General features: G+C 42.1%; 1 protein-coding gene across 2 annotated transcripts in view; it reads left to right on the top strand.

Annotated features, from left to right (window-relative positions):
- The window catches only part of ZMYM4 (zinc finger, MYM-type 4), a 167,446-nt gene that overhangs the window by 19,423 nt on the left and 128,196 nt on the right, over nucleotides 1–19,827 (top strand). Inside the window, exon 2 of one of the 2 annotated variants that reach the window (XM_011955350.1) lies at nucleotides 9,570–9,631. The exons of the other annotated variant lie outside the window; for it this stretch is intronic. The gene's annotated coding sequence lies outside the window, so the exon portion shown is untranslated. The remainder of the gene's footprint in view (nucleotides 1–9,569; nucleotides 9,632–19,827) is intronic. 2 annotated transcript variants of the gene reach the window in all.

Raw genomic sequence — 19,827 nt, 5'->3', positions numbered from 1 at the left:
TGATCCGCCCGCCTCGGCCTCCCAAAGTGCTGGGATTACAGGCGTGAGCCACCGCGCTCGGCCACCTTTTTGATTTTCTACTGCCACCACCTTAGTTCTGGTTCTCGTTTTGCATGTTTTGTCTTTTAACTTTCCTTGCTTTTACAACTCTTCTTTTCGCGCTCTCTTCTTTACTGTTTCCTCTGCCCCATTCATTTTTATACACTGGAGACAGGCTTTTCTTCTAAAATGAAAATATGTTTATCTCTGAGGTAACAAGTTGGCTCCCTTATTATTCCAGTTCTCTAAGGTGGTTACTGGTCAGAGTTTCTTCCTGTGGCAAAAGGCAGCTTGCCTTACAACTCTGACTCCTATCAGAAGTTTACTTTTTCTTTGTGGGAGAGTTTCTTTCTGATTATCTTTGCTACTATCACACTAGCTTTGGTACAGGCCCTGCTTGTGCCCCCAGCCTCTGTGTGGACAGAATCTTTGCCTAATTCCACCCACCACAGCTGAGACCAGGCTGTGATTATTTTAAAACAAAACTTTATTAAAAGCTGAGTATAGTAGGGAATTGCAGAACAAATATGTATGTGTTTATGTATGTTTTATGTGTGGCTGATCTAGGAGAAATAGGCAGCATCTACTTGCTGAGCTTTCAGTCATCTCATGGTGAGCAGAGGGCATCTTTTCTTTGAAGCTTGGAAGCAGGTTGAAATCTGGGAGAAATAACTTACTTTTTTCCCCTTTCTTCCAAGGACCTTACTTCATGACCTGTAATTTGTGTCCTGGCTGACTAAAATTGGGAATGTCAGTTCGCTTCAGGAGATACGGTCTCCTTCCTGCACAGATTTATTGTTACTCTGTCTCCTGTAGAACAAATAGACCATTAGTATAGGAGAGATTCATTTACTGAACAAATATTTAGGATATGTGTCGGACATGGTTCCAAGTGCTGGACAAAGAATAGTAAGGAAGTTAAGATTTGTGCTAATGGTGGGGGTAAGATAGAAAATAAAAAAGAAAGCCAGGCGCGGTGGCTCAAGCCTGTAATCCCAGCACTTTGGGAGGCCAAGACGGGCGGATCACGAGGTCAAGAGATCGAGACCATCCTGGCTAACATGGTGAAACCCCGTCTCTACTAAAAAATACAAAAAAAAAAAAACTAGCCGGGCGAGGTCGTGGGCGCCTGTAGTCCCAGCTACTCAGGAGGCTGAGGCAGGAGAATGGCGTAATCCCGGGAGGTGGAGCTTGCAGTGAGCTGAGATCCGGCCACTGCACTCCAGCCTGGGCAACAGAGCGAGACTCCGTCTCAAAAAAAAAAAAAAAAAAAAAAAGAAAAAAGAAATAGAGAAAATAATTTGAGGTAATGAGAAAACAGGACAGCATAAGATAATATGATAGTGATTGAGGTAGGAAGAATAGATAGTTCTCTGAGCATGTTGGTTTTTGTGTATGATCTAAAGAGTATGATCTCTTAAAAAGATTCTTTTGGCTCCTGTGTATGAAGTGAACTTCAGGGAGCAAGATGGAAAACAGAGGATCAGTTAGGAAGCTGTTGGTATAATTCAGGTTTGAAAGTTATCATTGGAGTAGGGTGTAGATGATGAGAATTGGTTGGGATATATTTTGGAGGTACAGCCAATAGGACTTGTTGATAAATGTAGTGAAATAAGACCTCTGACCCCTAGGTAGCAGGGTCAGTGCTAGATAGTTGGTGGCACCATTAATGGGGATAGGAAAACTGGGGAAAGAATACGCAGTGGTTGGGATGAAAGAGGAAGCTATTATTTCCTTACTTTAGATCACTCTACTGATTTAAAAATTGGTGATTATTTAACACCTACAGTGTAGTCTAAATCAGGGGTTTTCAACGTTGGCACTGTTGGTATTATGGACCAGGTAATTCTTTGTTGTGGGGTATTGTCTTGTGCATTGTGGGATATTCAACTACATACTTAACCCACTATCAACTAAGATGTCAGTAGCACTGCCCCACTAGTTGTGGTAACTAAAAAGATCTCCAGACATTACCAGTATCTTCTGGGGAACAAAATTGCCCCTGGTTGAATACCACTGGTCTAGATACTTTTACCATATATCCTAAAGACCTTTTTAGATTGTTGTATTCTATATATAATAGCTGCTTTTTAAACCATTCACTTATATAAATTATGATAATATATCATAGTGATTGACTTGCCAGTTTTCTTTCTTTCTTTTTTTTTGTTGAGATGGAGTCTCGCTTGGTTGCCCAGGCTGGAGTGCAGTGGTGTGATCTCAACTCACTGCAACCCCTGGCTCCCAGGCTCAAGTGATTCTCCCACCTCAGCCTCTGGAGTAGCTGAGATTACAGACGCGCACTACCATGCCCAGCTAATTTTTGTATTTTTAGTAGAGACAGGGTTTTTCCATGTTGGCCAGGCTGGCCTTGAACTCCTGACCTCAAGTGATCCACCTGCCTTGGCCTGCCAAAGTGCTGGGATTACAGATGTAAGCGGTCTTGCCTGGACTGACTTTCCAGTTTTCTTGTCTTTTTAAAAATCATATTTTATTCAGCCATAACTACTAATTATACTTATGCGTAGCATATTTCTTTCTAGGATATTTCTTTGCAGATGTATGTTTTTACATGGTTGACATCACATGTACAGACATGTACAGTTCTGTTTCCTGATTTTATTTATTTACTTAGTTTTTATTTTTTTAGAGACAGGATCCGACTCTGTCACCCAGGCTGGGGTGCAGTGGTGCAATCATAGCTCACTGCAGCCTTGAACTCCTGAGCTCAAGGGATCCTCCTGCCTCTCAAATAGCTAGGACTATAGGCTCATGCTACCATGCCTGGCTCATTTTTCATTTTTTATTTTTTGTAGAGATTGGAGTCTTGCTATGTTGCCTAGGCTGGTCTTGAACTCCTGACCTCAAACAATCTTCCTGCCTCGGCCTTCCAAAGTGTGTTGGGACTATAGGAATGAGCCACCATGCGTGACTGGATGAAAATATTCTAGAATTGATTGTGGTAATGGTTGTACAACTCTGAATATACTAAACACAATTGAATTGTGCAATTTAGATTGATGAGTTATGTGGCATTTGAATTGTATCTCAATAAAGCTGTTATTTTTAAAAAAGAAGCTAAACCAAATAGCATTGTATGTAGTTTCTGTCTGTAGCTCTAGTTCTGTATAAATTAAATTAACTGGTTCAGGCATGTGATAAATATTTTTGAAATAAGGTTTATTGCAGTATAATTTGTATAGAGTGAAATTCATCCTTTTATTGTACAGTTCTGTAAGGTTTGACAAATGCATATAGTGGTGTAACTAGCACTGTAATCAAGATGCAGTACATTTTCATCACCCCTCAGATTCTTTTATGCCCCTTTATAGCCAGCCTTTCCCCTTCCTCTGCCTCTAGCAGCCACTCAATCTGTTTTCTATTCTATAGTTTTCCCTTTTCAGAAGATCATGTTAATCATACTTTACAGTGTGTTGCCTTTGAGTTTGGCTTTTTTCACTTAGCATTATGTGTTTGAGATTTATCCTTGTTGCATGTGTCTTACTAATAGTTCATTGTATGGATGTACTGAATTTGATTATTCATCAGTTGAAAGATATTTATGTTGTTTTTAGTTTTTGGTGATTATGAATAAAATCACTATAAACATTTGCCTATAGGTTTTTAAAAAATATAATTTTTTTTTTTTTGAGTCAAGGTCTCTCTCTGGCCCAGGCTGGAGTGCAGTGGTCTGGTACAATCTCAGCTCACTGTATCCTGGGCTCAGGTGATCATCCTCTGCATCCTGGGCTCCGGTGATCATCCCGTTGCGGTGTCAGAGTAGCTGGGACTACAGGCATGCACTACCATGCCTCTCAAATTTTTCTGTTTTTAGTAGAGATGGGGTTTCTCCCTGTTGCCCAGGCTGGTGTCGAACTCCTGGGCTCAAGCGATCCACCTGCCTCTGCCTCTGCCTCCCAAAGTGCTGGGATTGCAGCCACTGCACCTGTCCAAAAATATACTGTATTTTTAACAAGAACACACTACCTTTAGCAGTTTGCTGTTAGAAAGAAAATTTAAAGCAAGATATTTCATTCCCAGAAAGACTTAATAAAAGGAAGATGCTTATTATGTTGGGCCTAATTTCTTCTCATATATAGTTTTTCAAATTTAATTCTTTCCACAGTGAATTTGAGGAAGATTACAAAAAGATATATGTGAGTAAAAGAAATAAGGGTCGTGACAAAGGAAAATACAGATAATTCTAATGTGATTAATCAGAGAATATGATTAGTTAAATATGTTCTATTATTAAATGGAGAGAATATTACTGCATCTGCCAAGAAACAACATTTTCTAGTCCTGATTCTAAAGGTAATTTCAGATGTGATTCTTCACTGAGTAATGTCTTCAGTAATGTTTTCTTTTTAACAGAAAAATTCAGCCTGAATTTCTTGTCTGTAGGTTTTTATGTAAACATGTTTTCATTTTTCTTGAGTAAAAAGGAGTAGGGTTACTGGATCATATAAATACTGTATGTCTTCTTATATTGTGTTTTGAGAGTTCTTTATATATTTTGAATACACATCCTTTATTAATGTTTTGAAAATAATTTTCTCCCAGTTTATGGCTTGTCTTCACTTTCTTTTTTTGCAGAAATAGGGTGCTGGGTCTTGCTTCGTTGCCTAGGCTGGTCTCATATTTCTGACCTAAAGTGACCCTCCCACATCACCCTCATTTTCTTTTTTCTTTTTTTTTTTTTGAGACAGAGTCTTGCTCTGTCGCCCAGGCTGGAGTGCAGTGGCGCGATCTCGGCTCACTGCAAGCTCCGCCTCCCGGGTTCACGCCATTCTCCTGCCTCAGCCTCCCGAGTAGCTGGGACTACAGGCACCCGCCACCTCGCCTGGCTAGTTTTTCATATTTTTTAGTAGAGACGGGGTTTCACCGCGTTAGCCAGGATGGTTTCGATCTCCTGACTTCGTGATCCGCCCGTCTCGGCCTCCCAAAGTGCTGGGATTACAGGCTTGAGCCACCGTGCCCGGCCAGCTTCATTTTCTTAAGTGTTTTTCAAAGAGCAGAAATTTTTTATTTTGATGAAGTCTACTTTATCAATTTTTTTGTGGATTATGCTTTTTGTGTCATACTTCTGTGCCTTTTAGCATTTTATTTTTTCTGTTTGCAGATGTCTTCCCACCTGTTCTTCCTTCAAGAACCAGCTTTTTCTTTCTTTTCCCCTTTGTCTCCAGACATAGCTACAGTTATTGTCAATAATAGTAGTGGTAGTGATTGTCACTTTTTTTTTTTTTTTTTGAGACAGAGTTTCACTCTTGTCAGCCAAGCTGGAGTGCAATGGTGCGATCTCAGCTCACTGCAACCTATGCCTCCTGAGTTCAAGCGATTCTCCTGCCTCAGCCTCCCAAGTAGCTGGGATTACACCTGCCACTGCACCTGTCTAGTTTTTGTGTTTTTAGTAGATACAAGGTTTCACCATGTGTTAGTCAGGCTGGTCTTGAATTCCTGACCTCAGGTGATCCAACCCACCTTGGCCTCCCAAAGTGCTGGGATTACAGGCGTGAGCCACCATGCCAGGCCGTGATTGTTACTATTTAGCAGGCCCTTTTTGCATCACATTCTTGCTTTGATACCGTAGTATTTTTATTTAAGTGTTACAGGTAAAAGCAATTCTAAAGTTAGTTGGGAACTGAAGCCCAAGATAGAGATTGAGGTGAGTGAATATGCACACAGACATTCAGACACACAAATTTAATTTTGTAGAAATCAACAGAGATAGCATCAGAAGACCTAAGAGAAAGCTTATCTTGGTTTAGTCTTTTGCTTTTGTTTTAGTTTTAGACACAGGGTCTTGGTATGTTGCCCAGGCTGGAATGCAGTAGCTATTGTCAGGCGTGACCCCACTACTGATCACCATGGGAGTTTTGAACTGCTCCGTTTCTGACCTGAGCCAGTTCACTCCTCCTTAGGTAACTTGGTGGTCTCCTGCACTTGGGAGGTTACCGTATTGAAGTCTAACATTGTGCAGACACCCAATCGGCATAGCTAGCACACTATAGCCCAGAACTCCTGGGCTCGAGTGATCCTCCTGCCTCAGCCTCCCGAGTAACTGGGGCTATGGGCATATACCACACAGTGCAGCAGTTTAGTTGTTTTTTTTGAGACAAGAGTCTTGCTCTGTTGCCCAGCCTGGAGTGCAACAGCATGGTCTCAGGCCGCTGCAACCTCCACCTCCTGGATTCAAGCAGTTCTCCTGCCTCACCCTCCCGAATAGCTGGGATTACATGCATCTGCCACCATGCCCGGCTAATTTTTTTTGTATTTTTAGTAGAGACGGGGTTTCACCATGTTAGCTAGACTGACCCCAGGTGATCCACTCGCCTCAGCCTCCCAAAGTGCTTAGATTACAGGCGTGAGCCACCGTGCCCTGCAGTTTAGTTGTTTTTAATTAACAATGTGCTTCAGAACTCCCAGGGGAGTTCCCCCACTTCCCCACCCGCCTTCCCGCCTTTACAATATGAAAATGCCCAGGCCCTGTCTATTCTAGACCTTCTGAAATAGAACATGAGGGAGAAAGTGAAGTATTGTAGAGTAGGTACTGCTACCATAATAGAATCATGTCTGTGATACCATTAACTTTTTTTTTTTTTTTTGAGACAGGTTCTTGTTCTATCACCCAGGCTGGAGTATGGTGGCATGATCATGACTTTCTACAACCTCTAACCCCCAGGCTCAAGCAACCCTCCCACCTCAGCCTCCTGAGTAGCTGGGACTACAGGTGCATGCCACCATGCTTGGCTAATTTTTTTTTCTCTATTTTTTGTAGAGACAGAGTCTTTCTATGTTACTTAGGCTGGTCTCAAAGTCCTGGGCTCAAATGATCCTCCTGCCTCAGCCTCACAAAGTGCTAGGACTACAGGTGTGAACCACCATACCATGCCATTAACATGGTTTTTGTTTTTGTTTTTGAGATGGAGTCTCACTGTGTCACCCAGGCTGGAGTGCAGTGGCAGGATCTTGGCTCACTGCAACCTCTGCCTCCCAGGTTCAAGAGATTCTACTGCCTCTGCCTCCTGAGTAGCTGAGATTACAGGCAACGTGCCACCACACCTGGCTAATATTTGTATTTTTAGTAGAGATGAGGGGTTTTGCCATGTTAATCAGGCTGGTGTTGAATTCCTGACATCAGGTGATCCATCTGCCTTGGCCTCCCAAAGTGCTAAGATGACAGGCGTGAGCTGCTGTGCCCGGCTGTTTTTATTTTTTAATGGATTAAATGGAAATACAGATAGTATCTAATTCTGTTTCAGCAGGTTTCGATAGGCTAGTGCACATGAAATACCTATAGCGTATCCTAGGTGGTAATTTCTCGAAGCAAAGGAGAAAGAGTAGAAGTCAAGGGTAGTGTCATGGGAGCCCTGGAGGTCAGTGCTAGGAAGTGGGAATAAACATACTTTTTTTTAGCCTTCCATTCTGTGGAACACTTGAATTATTTAAGAATCAGGCCAGGCGCGGTGGCTCACACCTGTAATCCCAGCACTTTGGGAGGCCGAGGCAGGCGGATCACAGTCAGGAGATCGAGACCATCCTGGCTAACATGGTGAAACCCTGTCTCTACTAAAAATACAAAAAATTTGCTGGGCATGGTGGCACACGCCTGTAGTCCCATCTACTTGGGAGGCTGAGGCAGGAGAATTGCTTGAACTCAGGAGGCAGAGGTTGTAGTGAGCCAAGATTGTACCACTACACTCCAGCCTGGGTGACAGAGTGAGACTCTGTCTCAAAAAAAAAAAAAAGAATAAAAATGTTTGTTCTAATTATTCTTTCGTTCAGTCTTTTCTCTTGAAATTGACTGTGGCATATCTTAATAACTTCCTTGCTTCTTTATATGATCTTTTCATAGAATATGTGAAAACTCTGGGACTTGGAAAAAAATAGAGTGGTACATCATGTTCCTGGATGGAAAAACTCAGTATTATAAAAATATGTGTTCCATAAAATTAATTAAAATTAATGTTATTACATTAAGTATCCCAGTGGGGGTTTAAAAATTTATTCTATTTGATGATACATAGGGCAAAATAATATGTGAAAGGCAAGACCATTTTGAATTAGAAAAATTATGAAGGCAGAGGGCAGTAGGGGAATATAGAACCTTGTTCTGTGGTAGGTCTTAAATATGATACAGGTATGGGAATGCTGAAATTGTTACAGATAAACAGATTCATGTCTATATAACAGTAGAGTGTATAGATCATTCATGTTTGGATGGTCTACTGGCCATTTTGGGGAAAAAGTTAGATCTTTTTCTTATTCCAAATGCCAATACATATCCTATCTGGGTTTAATATATGAATATAAGAAAATGAAACTATTAAAGTACTGAAAGAAAATGGAGGTGAATATCTTGGGATGAGGAATGCCTTTCCAAGCATAAACAAAAAAATTAATTCAAAAGAATGAGATTTGATTACATTGAAAAAATGGTCACATTTTGAAAAAGGTAAATGGCTTTCAAATATCAGAGAACTGACTTTTCAGAACAAGGTATTGAACAGATAAAAACAATAGATAACCACTTCAGGAGTCATTTTAGATTCCACTGTGCTCCACATCCCTAATTTCTATTCCAGTCACCATTCATGCTTTCATTCAACAAGTGTTTGAGTGCCTATTATGCCTGAGGAACCATTGTAGGTACGGAGGATACAGTAATGAATAAAATGGAGAAAATCTCTGCTCTATGGAGTTTACATTCCAGGGATGGGGTGGGAATAACTGCTAAACAAATAATTAATGTAGAACATTTTAAATAAAACATTTCTATAGAGGAAGATAAAGCAGACAATAGAGATATAGTGTACTTTGGTGGAGGGGGTATTGCAGTTCTGAACAGTGGCAGTTAAGCAAAGATCTGAAAGAAATGAGAAGTCATATGGGTATCTGATAGGAGGAACATTCCAGGTAGAAGGAACAGCGTGAGCAAGTATTATGAGGCAGGAGAGTGTTGTATATGTTTTGTGAGCATCAAAGAGGCAGCACAGAGGCAGTAGCTGAACATGAGTGAGCAAGGTGGTGAATAACAGGAGATGAGATCAGGGGAATAGCAGAATATAGATAATGTAGGGCCTTTTAAGGTCAGATAATTTGTTGCGGGGGCTGTTCTGTACATTGTAGGACATTTAAGCATCCCTGGTTTCTATCCACTAGATTTCAATAGCACCCCCAAGTTCTGACAACCAAAACTGCCTCCAGACATTGCCAGATTTTCTAGATTTGGGGAGCAAAATTGCCCTGGTTGAGAACCACAGGTCTGCTAAATGGGTGCTTATTCCTTTGGGGAAGACTTGGAGGAAGATTTATGGTATATATTTGCAGTAATGGTGCAGAGTCCTTCCTCAACGGGACCCAGTCTGTCCTCAGTCAAGAGTCTCTGGCTGGGCCTGTGAATTGACTAGGTTTGGAAACTGGGCAAATGCCCCTGACTTGCATTGTGATAACTCAAGTTGGGTTTTGGCCACCAAATTTAGACATTTTTCTGTTATATAGATTAAACTGCCCATCTATTTCATTCCTAGGAACATCGTGATCAATTAGCCACTGCCAAAGATCCCTGCTGGCCAAAACATTCTGATTACCGGTATGTCCCTGCTGTCCTTATCTTTGGGGTTAAATACTGCCATTTGGCCTCTGCTACTTTGGTATTCCATTATCCTTGGTGAAATCAAGGAGCCCATCTCAGTGGTGGCATTTTCTGCAGTTATCCCTGACCTACAAAGGAGAACAGCCACAGGACTTTTCAAAGATATGAGTGTTACCCTTACTGACCGAATGACCCCCGGGCCTTCTCAGGGAATGTAGTTGGGTGGTAGGTGTGCAGGTTGCAGAGGATGAATACACTTCAGGATTCCCACTTCCAGATAGTGCCAGGGAAATCTGTCTCAGTCTTATTAAGTGTAGGCTATTGTTGACTCTAAGTTTCAGTCAACAACCAAGGAAGCCATTAGAGACACCTTCAGCTACACAAGCTAACGTATTCAATTCAGAATCTGTATTACATGCACCTCATATCAGTAAATTCTAACCACCTTAGTGTAATATCCTGAGACTCTGTTTGGATTTCTGCTTTTGTATATTAGCAAAATCTTGGAATTTTTTGCCTTTAAAGCTGTTTCCTGTAAAACTTTCCATTGTGTGTACCTGTCCCCCTACAACATGCTGAGATTTGACCCTAGTTATGGCTCTAGTGATGACTGGGTTAGCTGTGGTTGTTTTTGAGGAGAATGAACATCCTCTTGTAGGGCATCTACTGCACATAAGGATATCACATAATTTTCCAGCAAAAGAAGACTATTCTTTTTAGATACAGAGGGCAGGTGGAAGTCTGAAATTGTCAGTTTCATTCTGATCCAACCAGATATTCCCATTTGAAATTTCAAGGTCCCATTATTTCCCAGTAATTGCTCTTACTTTTTCTTTTTCTTTCTTTTTTTTTGAGATGGGAGTTTCACTCTTATTGCCCAGGCTGGAGTGCAGTGGCGCCATCTTGGCTTACTGCAGTCTCTACCTCCCAGGTTTAGGCGAGTCTCCTGCCTCAGCCTCCTGAGTAGCTGGGATTACAGGCCTGCGCCCCCACACCCTGCTAATGTTTGCATTTTTAGCAGAGATGGAGTTTCACCATGTTGGTCAGGCTGGTCTTGAACTCCTGACAGGTGATCCACCTGCCCTGGCCTCCCAAAGTGCTGGGATTACAGGCGTGAGCCATCATGCCTGGCCTGCTCCTACTTTTTCTTTTCTTTTTTTTTTGAGATGGAGTCTCACTGTCTGCTTTTACTTTCGCACAATAAACTTGGTGAGACTGAATTCAACTAATTTTGTCATTCAGCAGTTTGCACAATTAAATTTTGCATTTGATTTTCAGCAATATCAACCTGTGGTTATATAAGAATTAAGATTATTAATACAAAAATGAGCCAGGCATGGTGGCTTACACCTGAGGGTGAGATGGGAGGATGGTTTGAGCCTGGGAGGCAGAGGTTGCTGTGAGCCAAGGTTGCAGTGAGCTGAGATCACGCCACTGCACTCCAGCCTGGGTGCTTGTCACAAAAAATATATGTATATTTAAGGTTGTCATGAAAGGTCTCTTTTCTCTGACTGTGACTTGAGCTGACTTAATGGACTTGCACTTGTTATTTTCATCAGAAATGCACAAGAGCACTTAGAGAATTCATCTCATATAACAGACTTTGTAGTCATCATTACTGCTTTACTAGTTAAGTTCAGTAGCCATTTGGGTTCCCAAGGTACTTGCTTTAGTTGGCATTTCATCATCACCAACCACAGGCGATAGCCTGATTAACTGTGATGCCCCTGCATATGTGGGATTATTACCAAACTGGTTCCTGCTTGAGCCTTATACTCAAGCCCAAGGACACAACGAAAACCAATTCTGAATCCCATCTTTGTGTGCCTGTCTCCTATGACCACTGCCACTACCAATCCTGTATTCAGAGAACAGAAACCACACAGTAATTTGAATAAGGAAAGTTTAACATAAAGAATTATTTACCATTAATGGGGAATTAACTCTAACGCATAAAGAGAACGGTAAAGATACAGAATAACAGTAGAGGGAGCGGCCACTACCTCTAGGTCTGAGGCAGAGTAACAAGGGTGGAATAAATTTGGATGATGGCCAGCCCACCAGCTTCAAGGCTGAGATTCTGATCTAGTTGGAGAAGGTGTGGTCCACTGGATGCTGGAAACATTTGAGGTGCGGCAGGCTTTTGCTGGCAATTACAAAATGCCCCTCTGGGGTGCCCATAAAAGTCAGTAGGATGGTGAGTCCCTCATCTCTATGAAAAATAAAAAAATTAGCTGGACATACTGGTGCGCACCTATGGTCCCAGCTACTTGGGAGGCTGAGGTGGAAGGATTGCTTGAGCCCAGGAGAACAAGGCTGCAGTGCACTTACTGTGTTTGTAGCACAACACTCCAGCCTGGGCAACAGAGGATACTGTGTCTCAAAAAAAAGTCACTAGGAAGCCCCTTGCTGAATCTGGTTAAGAAGCCATCTGGGACATGGGCAAATTTCTCTGGGAAGTCTGTCTCCCATAGGGGTGCTGCTGAAACTTGCAGGGTAGCTGCTCTCTGGAGTGCTGACAAAACTTGTCAGGAAACTAGTCATGTGTGTGTGCCTGTGTCACTGAGACTTGTTGGGGAGTTGGTCCCTGGGAGGGCCATTTGGAGTCCTGCACAACACCTCCACTGGAGCAAGCCAGCTAGAGAACAGTGTAACAGGAAGAGAAGCTCCTTCCTTCTGGAAGATTCCTCCAGTGCCATCTACTGACAAAGGTTAACATTGTGCCAGCTGGCAAAGGAGGAAGTTTGTACAGAGTCCATCCCCATTACGTAAAGCAGGGCAGAGAAGAGTGGGTTTGGAGTTGAGAGGCAATCCATTTATAACTGGTGAGAACCCACATGGTTATATTGCCATACTCTTCAATCCTTAGGGTAGACGCTTGTTTTCATATGGTGAAGGACTTTCCTTTAATACCTCTCTTGTAGTACTGGTCTGGTAGTGATGAATTCTCTGTTTCTAAACAACTGTTTATTTTGCCTTCAGTTTTGAAAGTTTTTTGTTTGTTTTTTTTTAAAAAAACCAGAGTCTTACTATGTTGCCCAGGCTGAACTCAAATTCTTGAGCTCAGGTGATCCTCCCGCCCCAGCCTCTTGAGTAGCTGGGATTACAGGTATGATGCACCACCACACCTGGTGTAGGTTTGAAAGATATTTTTGCAGGATTTTGAATTCTAGGTTGACATTTTCCTTTACTTTCAGTACTTTAAAGATGTTGCTCCTACACCTTCTGGATTGCTTTGTTACCAATGGAAGGTGTCCAGGTTCTTGACGTCTTGAACAAAGAATTGGACAAAATGCACAAATAAAGCGGGGAAAGAATGAAGCAAAAACAGAGACTTATTGAAAATGAGAGTACACTTCACAGTGTGGGAACCAGTTGGATCATAGGGGCTCAAGGGTGCCATTACACAATTTTCTCGGGTTTAAATGCTCTTTAGAGGTTTCCCATTGGTTACCTGGTTGTACACACTATGTAAATGAAGTAGTGGCCCCCAATGAGAGGCTGAAGTTAAGTTACAAATGTTACACCCTATGCCAGCCTCTGGTTGTGGAAAGCAACCAGTCAGAGGCTAAAGTGAAGTTACAAAGTTACACTTCTGTGCAAACAAAGACTTTGCCGGGAATCAGTCTGATTAGTTGCCTGATAGGTTGTGGAAATCAACCAACCAAAGGCTAAAGTGAAGTTACAAAGTTACACTCTTATGCAAACGTCTGATTGGTTGCAGAAAGCAACCAACAGAGATTTTTTTTTTTTTTTTTTTGAGACGGAGTCTTGCAGTGCTCTGTCGCCCAGGCTGGAGTTCAGTGACACGATCTCGTCTCACTGCAAGCTCTGCCCCGCCATGTTCATGCCATTCTCCTGCCTCAGCTTGCCAAGTAGCTGCGACTACAGGCACCCACCACCACACCCAGCTAATTTTTTTGTATTTTTAGTAGAGACGGGTTTTCACAGTGTTTGCCAGGATGGTCTCCATCTCCTGACCTTGTGATCCGCCCACCTGGGTCTCCCAAAGTGCTGGGCTTACAGGTGTGAGCCACTGCGCCCGGCAACAGAGATTCTTTCAATTTGCCATCTGCCACATGGAAAAAGAGTGGGGTTTGCAAAGGGAGTAGCTTCCAGTTGTTTTGTTACTTAGGTGTGGAAATTTGGGGTTTTCCTTTTGATTTAGCTCTGGTAAGTCAGTGTGAATTGGCCTTAGGTTCCCTGCCTCCAGATTCTATTTTCCTGCCTCAGCATTGCTTCTATGAGTCTACTGTTATTATTTTTGTTGCTTTGGATGTAATACCATTTTCCCCCTAGCTGCATTTAAGAATTCTCTTATCACTTCTTATCAGGGATTTGATTATGCCTTTATGCCTTGGTATGGTTTATTTCAAACTTTTGCACAGGGTTCATTGAGCATTCTGATTCTGTGAGTATACAGCTTTCATAAAATTGGGAAGTTTTGGCCATTATATTTTCAAAATCTTTTTGTCTTCTCGCTAGCATATTTATTGACTCCAGTTATATGCACATATAATATCACTTGATGTTGTTCCATAGCTCACTAATTTTCTTTAGCCTTTTTTCTCTTTTTATTTTGGACTGTTTCTTTTGCTGTATGTTCTAATTCACCAATCTTCCGCAGTGTATAATTTTCTCTTATTTCCATTCTGTGTAATTTTCATCTTAGACATTGGGGTTTTCATCTCTTAAGTTCAGTTTGGGTCCTTTTTTTTATATATCTGTGTGTCTCCTTAGTATGTTCATTCTTTCACCTCTACCTTCATCAATATTTGGAATATATTTATAATAGTTCTTTTGATAGTCTACTAGTCTTATCATTTGTATCATTTCTGGATCTGTTTCTGTTGATTAACCTTTTTCATTATAAATTTGCTATTCTTGCTTTTTTGCATGCTTGGTAGCTTTTGATTGAATGCTAGACTTTGTGACCTCTACCTAGTTGGGTGCAGGGCTTAAAAAATGCCCTTAACTGTTCTCAAACTTTGTTCTGGGATACAGTAAAGTTACTAGAAACAGATATTTTGGTACCCTTTATCCCTGCCTTAAAAAAAAAAAAAAAGATAAACAGATCTTTTTGAGGCTTACTTTTAATCTTTGTTAGGTGGCGGCACCAGAATAGCTTCTTGACGAAAGCTAATTTTATCCTACTGACTAGTACCCTATTGAGTATTTGATGCCGCATGTGATACCCCATGTGTTAGAAGGTCTTTTCCTTCTGGGCTGAGTGCGGTGGCTCACACCTGTAATCCCAACACTTTGGGAGGCCGAGGTGGGCGGATCACTTAAGGTCAGGTGTTCAAGACCAGCCTGGCTAACATGGTGAAACCTCATCTCTACTCAAAGTACAAAATTAACCGGGCCTGGTAGTGGGCGCCTGTAGTCCCAGCTACTCAGGAGACTGAGGCAAGAGGATCGCTTGAACCTGGGAGGTGGAGGTTGCAGTGAGCGAAGATCATGCCGCTGCACTCCAGCCTGGGTGACAGAGTGAGAGGCTGTTTCAAAAAACGAACAAACAAAAAAGTGTTCTCCTTCTGGCTGATGGGACATGAACTATTCCAGGCCCTGTATAAACTCTAGGAATTGTTCTGCCTGCTTTGTTCAGGTGACTGTTTCACTGGCCTCCATGGTTTCTTCTCTTACTTGCCCAGCTTGATACTTAGCTGAAGACTAGAGGAGAGTCCTCTGCAGATCTCTGGACTTCTCAGTGTATCTCTCTCCTTTTTAGTATTCTGCTATGTGAATTCTGACCTGTGTGAATTCTGACCTCTTTGATGTCTGCTAACTCTGAACCCTATTTCCTCAACTTTGGGAGATTGCCAGGCTCCATTTAGGTTCACTCTATATGCCTTGTGGCCTGGAAACTCTCCAGACGGTAAGCTGGGGCAATGATAGGACTCACCTCATTTGTTTCTCTTCTCTCAGAGCTTACTGTTCTATTCTGCCTGTTAAACGCCTGAAAAACTTACTTCATATATTTTGTCTGACCTTTTAGTTGTTTAAGGCAGGAAGGTAAATCCAGTCTCTGTTACTTCATAATAGCCAAAAAGTTGAAGTCCTGGTCCATTCATTCGTTTTTGTTGTCTGAGCTCAGTCTCTAGAACAAGGGTCAGCAAGCTGTAGCTCACAGGCCAAATTCTAGTTGGTAGCCTATTTTTGTATTATCCACAAGCTAAAAATGGCTCTTGCCTTTTTTTTTTTTTTTTTTAATTTTTTTGAGACAGGGCCTTGCTGTGTTACTCAAGCCGGGGTTCAGTGACACCATCACAGCTCACTGCAACCTTGACCCCTGGGCTCAATATATCCTCCTGCCTCAGCCTCTGGAGAAGCTGTGACTACAGGCCTGTGCCAGCAGACTGGCTAATTTGACTTTTTTTTTTTTTTTTTTTAGATGGAGTCTCGTTCTGTTGCCCAGGCTGGAGTGCAGTGGTGCAATCTCAGCTCACTGCAAGTTCCGCCTCCCGGGTTCATGCCATTCTTCTGCCTTAGCCTCCTGAGTAGCTGAGACTATAGGCCCCCGCCACCACGCCTGGCTAATTTTTTGTATTTTTAGTAGAAACAGGGTTTCACTGTGTTAGCCAGGATGGTCTCAATCTCCTGACCTCGTGATCCACCCACCTCGGCCTCCCAGAGTGCTGGGATTACAGGTGTGAGCCACAATGCCCGTCCTGATTTGACTATTTTTTGTAGAGATGGGGTCTTTCTATGTTGCTAAGTTGGTCGCAGACTCCTGGGCTTAAGTGATCCTCCAGCCTTCACCTCCTAAACTGCTGGGATTACAGGTGTAAGCTACTGCACCCAGTCTGACTTTTGCATTTTAAAGAGCTGTTTTTAAAAAAGAGAGCCTGATGTGGCGACTCATGCCTGTTATCTCAGCTACTCTGGAGGCTGGCGGTGGGAGGATTGCTTGAGGCCTGGAGTTTGAGACCAGCCTGAGCAATATAGGATAACACTGTCTCCATCAAAAAAAAAAAAAAAAAAAAGCCAGGACATAGTGACCACACCTATCTATATTCCTAGCTCCACCAGAGGTTGAGGTGGGAGGATCACTTGAGTCTAGAAGTTCGAGTCCAGCCTGGGAAACCTGGCAAAAAAAAAAAAAAAAAACCCTTGTCTTTGCAAAAAATCCAAAAATTAGTTAGGTGTAGTGGTGGTTGCCTGAAGTGCCAGCTACTCTGGAGGCTGAGGTGGGAGGATCAGTTGAATTTGGGAGGTCGAGGCTGCAGTGAGCTATCATGGTGCCACTGCCACTGTCACTCCCGCCTGGTGACAGAGGGATACCCTGTTTCAAAGAAAAAAAGAAAAAATTGCTTGTAGTATTTCTTTATTTTCCTTGTAATGTCTGTAGGTTTGTAGTGGTGTTCCCTCTTTCATTCCTGATATTGGCAATTTGTGGGTGTTCTTTTTGTTTTTTGTTTTTTTTTGAGACGGAGTCACCCAGGCTGGAGTACAGTGGTACGACCTTGGCTCACTGCAACCTCCGCCTTCTTGGTTCAAGCAATTTTCCTGCCTCACCCTCCCCAAGTAGCTGGGATTATAGGCACACACCATCACACTGAGCAAATGTTTGTATTTTTAGTAGAGGCAGGGCTTTGCCATGTTGGCCAGGCTGGTCTCAAACTCCTGACCTCAAGTGATACATACATGAGCCATGGTGCCCAGCCTATATTGATCTTTTGATAGAACTCATTTTTGGTTTCACTTACTTTTATGCTGTTCTTAATTTTCTATTTAATTTATTTTTGCTTTTATCATTATTTGATTGATTTTTGCTTTTATCTTTATTATTTCCTTCTTTCCACTTATTTTGGATTTACTTTGCTTTCTTTTCCTAGCTTCTTGATTTGGCATCCTTCTTTAAGTTATATCGATAGCTTATGGTTTAAAGCTATAGCCATTTCTAAGCCCTGTTTTAAGTGCATCCCCAAACTCTTAGTAAGTTGTGTTTTTATTATCATTCAGTTCAAAATATTTACTGAGTTTTCTCTCATTTATTTTTCTGCTTACATTACCATACAGTTTCTTTTTCTTTTTTTTTTCTTTTTTTTCCTTTTATTTTTGAAGCAGAGTCTTGCACTGTTGCCTGGGCTGGAGTGCAATGGCATGATCTTGGCTCACTGCAACCTCCGCCTCTCGGGTTCATGTGATTCTCCTGCCTCAGCTTCCTGAGTAGCTGGGATTACAGGTGCACACCACCACACCGGGCTAATTTTTTGTATTTTTAGTAGAGATGGGGTTTCATTATGTTGACCAGGCTGGTCTCAAACTCCTGACCTAGCGATCTGCCTGCCTCAGTCTCCCAAAGTGCTGGGATTACAGGCATGAGCCACCCATACAGTTTCTTTAGAAGTGTGCTTAATTTCTAATTTTTGATACTGTAATTATCTTGTTTTTTAGTGATTTCAAATTTAATACCACTGAAGTCAGAGAATATGTTTTCTGTTATTTCAGTCATTTGATACTTGTTTCCTTTTTTTTTTTCCTTTGAGACGGGTTCTGGCTCTGTTGTCCAGGCAGGGGTGCAATGACTCGATCGCAGCTTACTGCAACCTCTGCCTCCTGGGCTTAAACCATCCTCCCACCTCAGCCTCCTAAGAGTATCTGTGGCTGTAACGTGTGCCACCATGCCTGGCTAATTTTTTTTTTTTTTTTTTTTAAGATATCGCCGTGTTGCCCAGGCTGGTCTCCAGCTTCTGGCCTCAAGCAATCTTCCCACCTTGGCCTTCCAAAGTGATAGGATTACAGGTGTGAACAACCACTCCGAGCCTCAATTATTTGATTTTTATCGATGCTCCTTTTTTATGGTCCAGCATATAATGTATCTTGGTGCCCCCACAAGTAAACTTTATTTATTGTATTATTATTTTTTGAGACAGAGGCTTGCTCTGTCAGCAGGCTGGAGTGCTGTGACGCGATCTCAGCTCACTGCAACTTTCGATTCCCTGGTTCAAGCGGTTCTCCTGCCTCAGCCTCCTGAGTAGCTGGTATTACAGGAATGCGCTACTACGATCGACTGGTTTTTGTATTTTTAGTGGAGACAGGGTTTCACCATATTGGCCAGGATGGTCTCGATCTCCTGACCTCGTGATCCGCCTGCCTTGGCCTCCCAAAGTGCTGGGATTACAGGCATAAGCAAATGCGCCTGGCCCACAAGTAAACTTTAAAAAGTGCACACCACAGTTACTAGGTGTAGTGTTTCTATAAATATCACTTGGGTCAAGTTTGTTGGTAGGACTGTTAAAATCGTCTGTGTCTTACTTGATTTTTTGTCTTGTTCTAACAACTGACAGAACTATAAATCTGCAGTCACAGTTGGAGATTTTACTTATCCCTTTAGTTCTGTTTTTTGCTTCATGTATTTTGAAGTTGTATTGTTAGTTGCTTCACATATAGAGTTATGTCTTGTTGATGATCATATTTAGTGACTATTCTTTTTTCTTTCTTTCTTTCTTTTTTTTAAAATATTTTTCCTCAAGTGATCTCTCAGCCTCCGAAAGTGTTGGGATTACAGACTTGGCCACCATGCTTGGCCAAGTGACTCTATTCTTGTCATGTTTTCTATTTTTTTTTTTGGAGACAGTGTCTTGCTCTGTCACCCAGGCTGGAGTGCAGTGGCATAATCATAACTTACTGCAGCCTTGAACTCCTGGGCTCAAGCAGTCCTCCCATCTCAGCCTCCCGAGTAGCTGGAACTACAGGTACACACCACTGTGCCTGGCTGAGTTTTCTTATTTTTTGTAGAGATGGGGTCTTTCTTGCTTTGTTGCCCAGGCTGGTCTCTAACTCCTGGCATCAAGTAATCGTCCTTCCTTTGCCTCCCAAAGTGTTGGGATTACAGGTGTGAGCCACTGTGCTGGGTGTATACTTTCTCTTTAGGCCTACTATATCTGAGATTAATGTGGTTATATTTAATATCAGGTTTTTTTTATGCTTAATGTTTGGATTGATACGTGTTACCGTCCCCACCCTCTGACTTTCAGTCTGTGTCTCTATGTGGGTTTTGCCTTTTTCTCCAGTCCAACAGTTTGTAATTGTTGTGTTTATTCCTTTTAGACTTAATGTAGTAATTACATAGTTGGATTTAAGTCTTCTGTCTTTTTTTTTTTTTTTTTTTTTTGAGACAGGAGTCTTGCTCTGTCGCCCGAGCTGGAGTGCAGTGGCCGGATCTCAGCTCACTGCAAGCTCCGCCT

This window comes from Colobus angolensis, unplaced genomic scaffold (genome assembly GCF_000951035.1).
Source record: "Colobus angolensis palliatus isolate OR3802 unplaced genomic scaffold, Cang.pa_1.0 Scaffold4, whole genome shotgun sequence".
Lineage (NCBI taxonomy): Eukaryota > Metazoa > Chordata > Mammalia > Primates > Cercopithecidae > Colobus > Colobus angolensis.
This window is presented reverse-complemented; position numbering and strand designations above follow the sequence as displayed.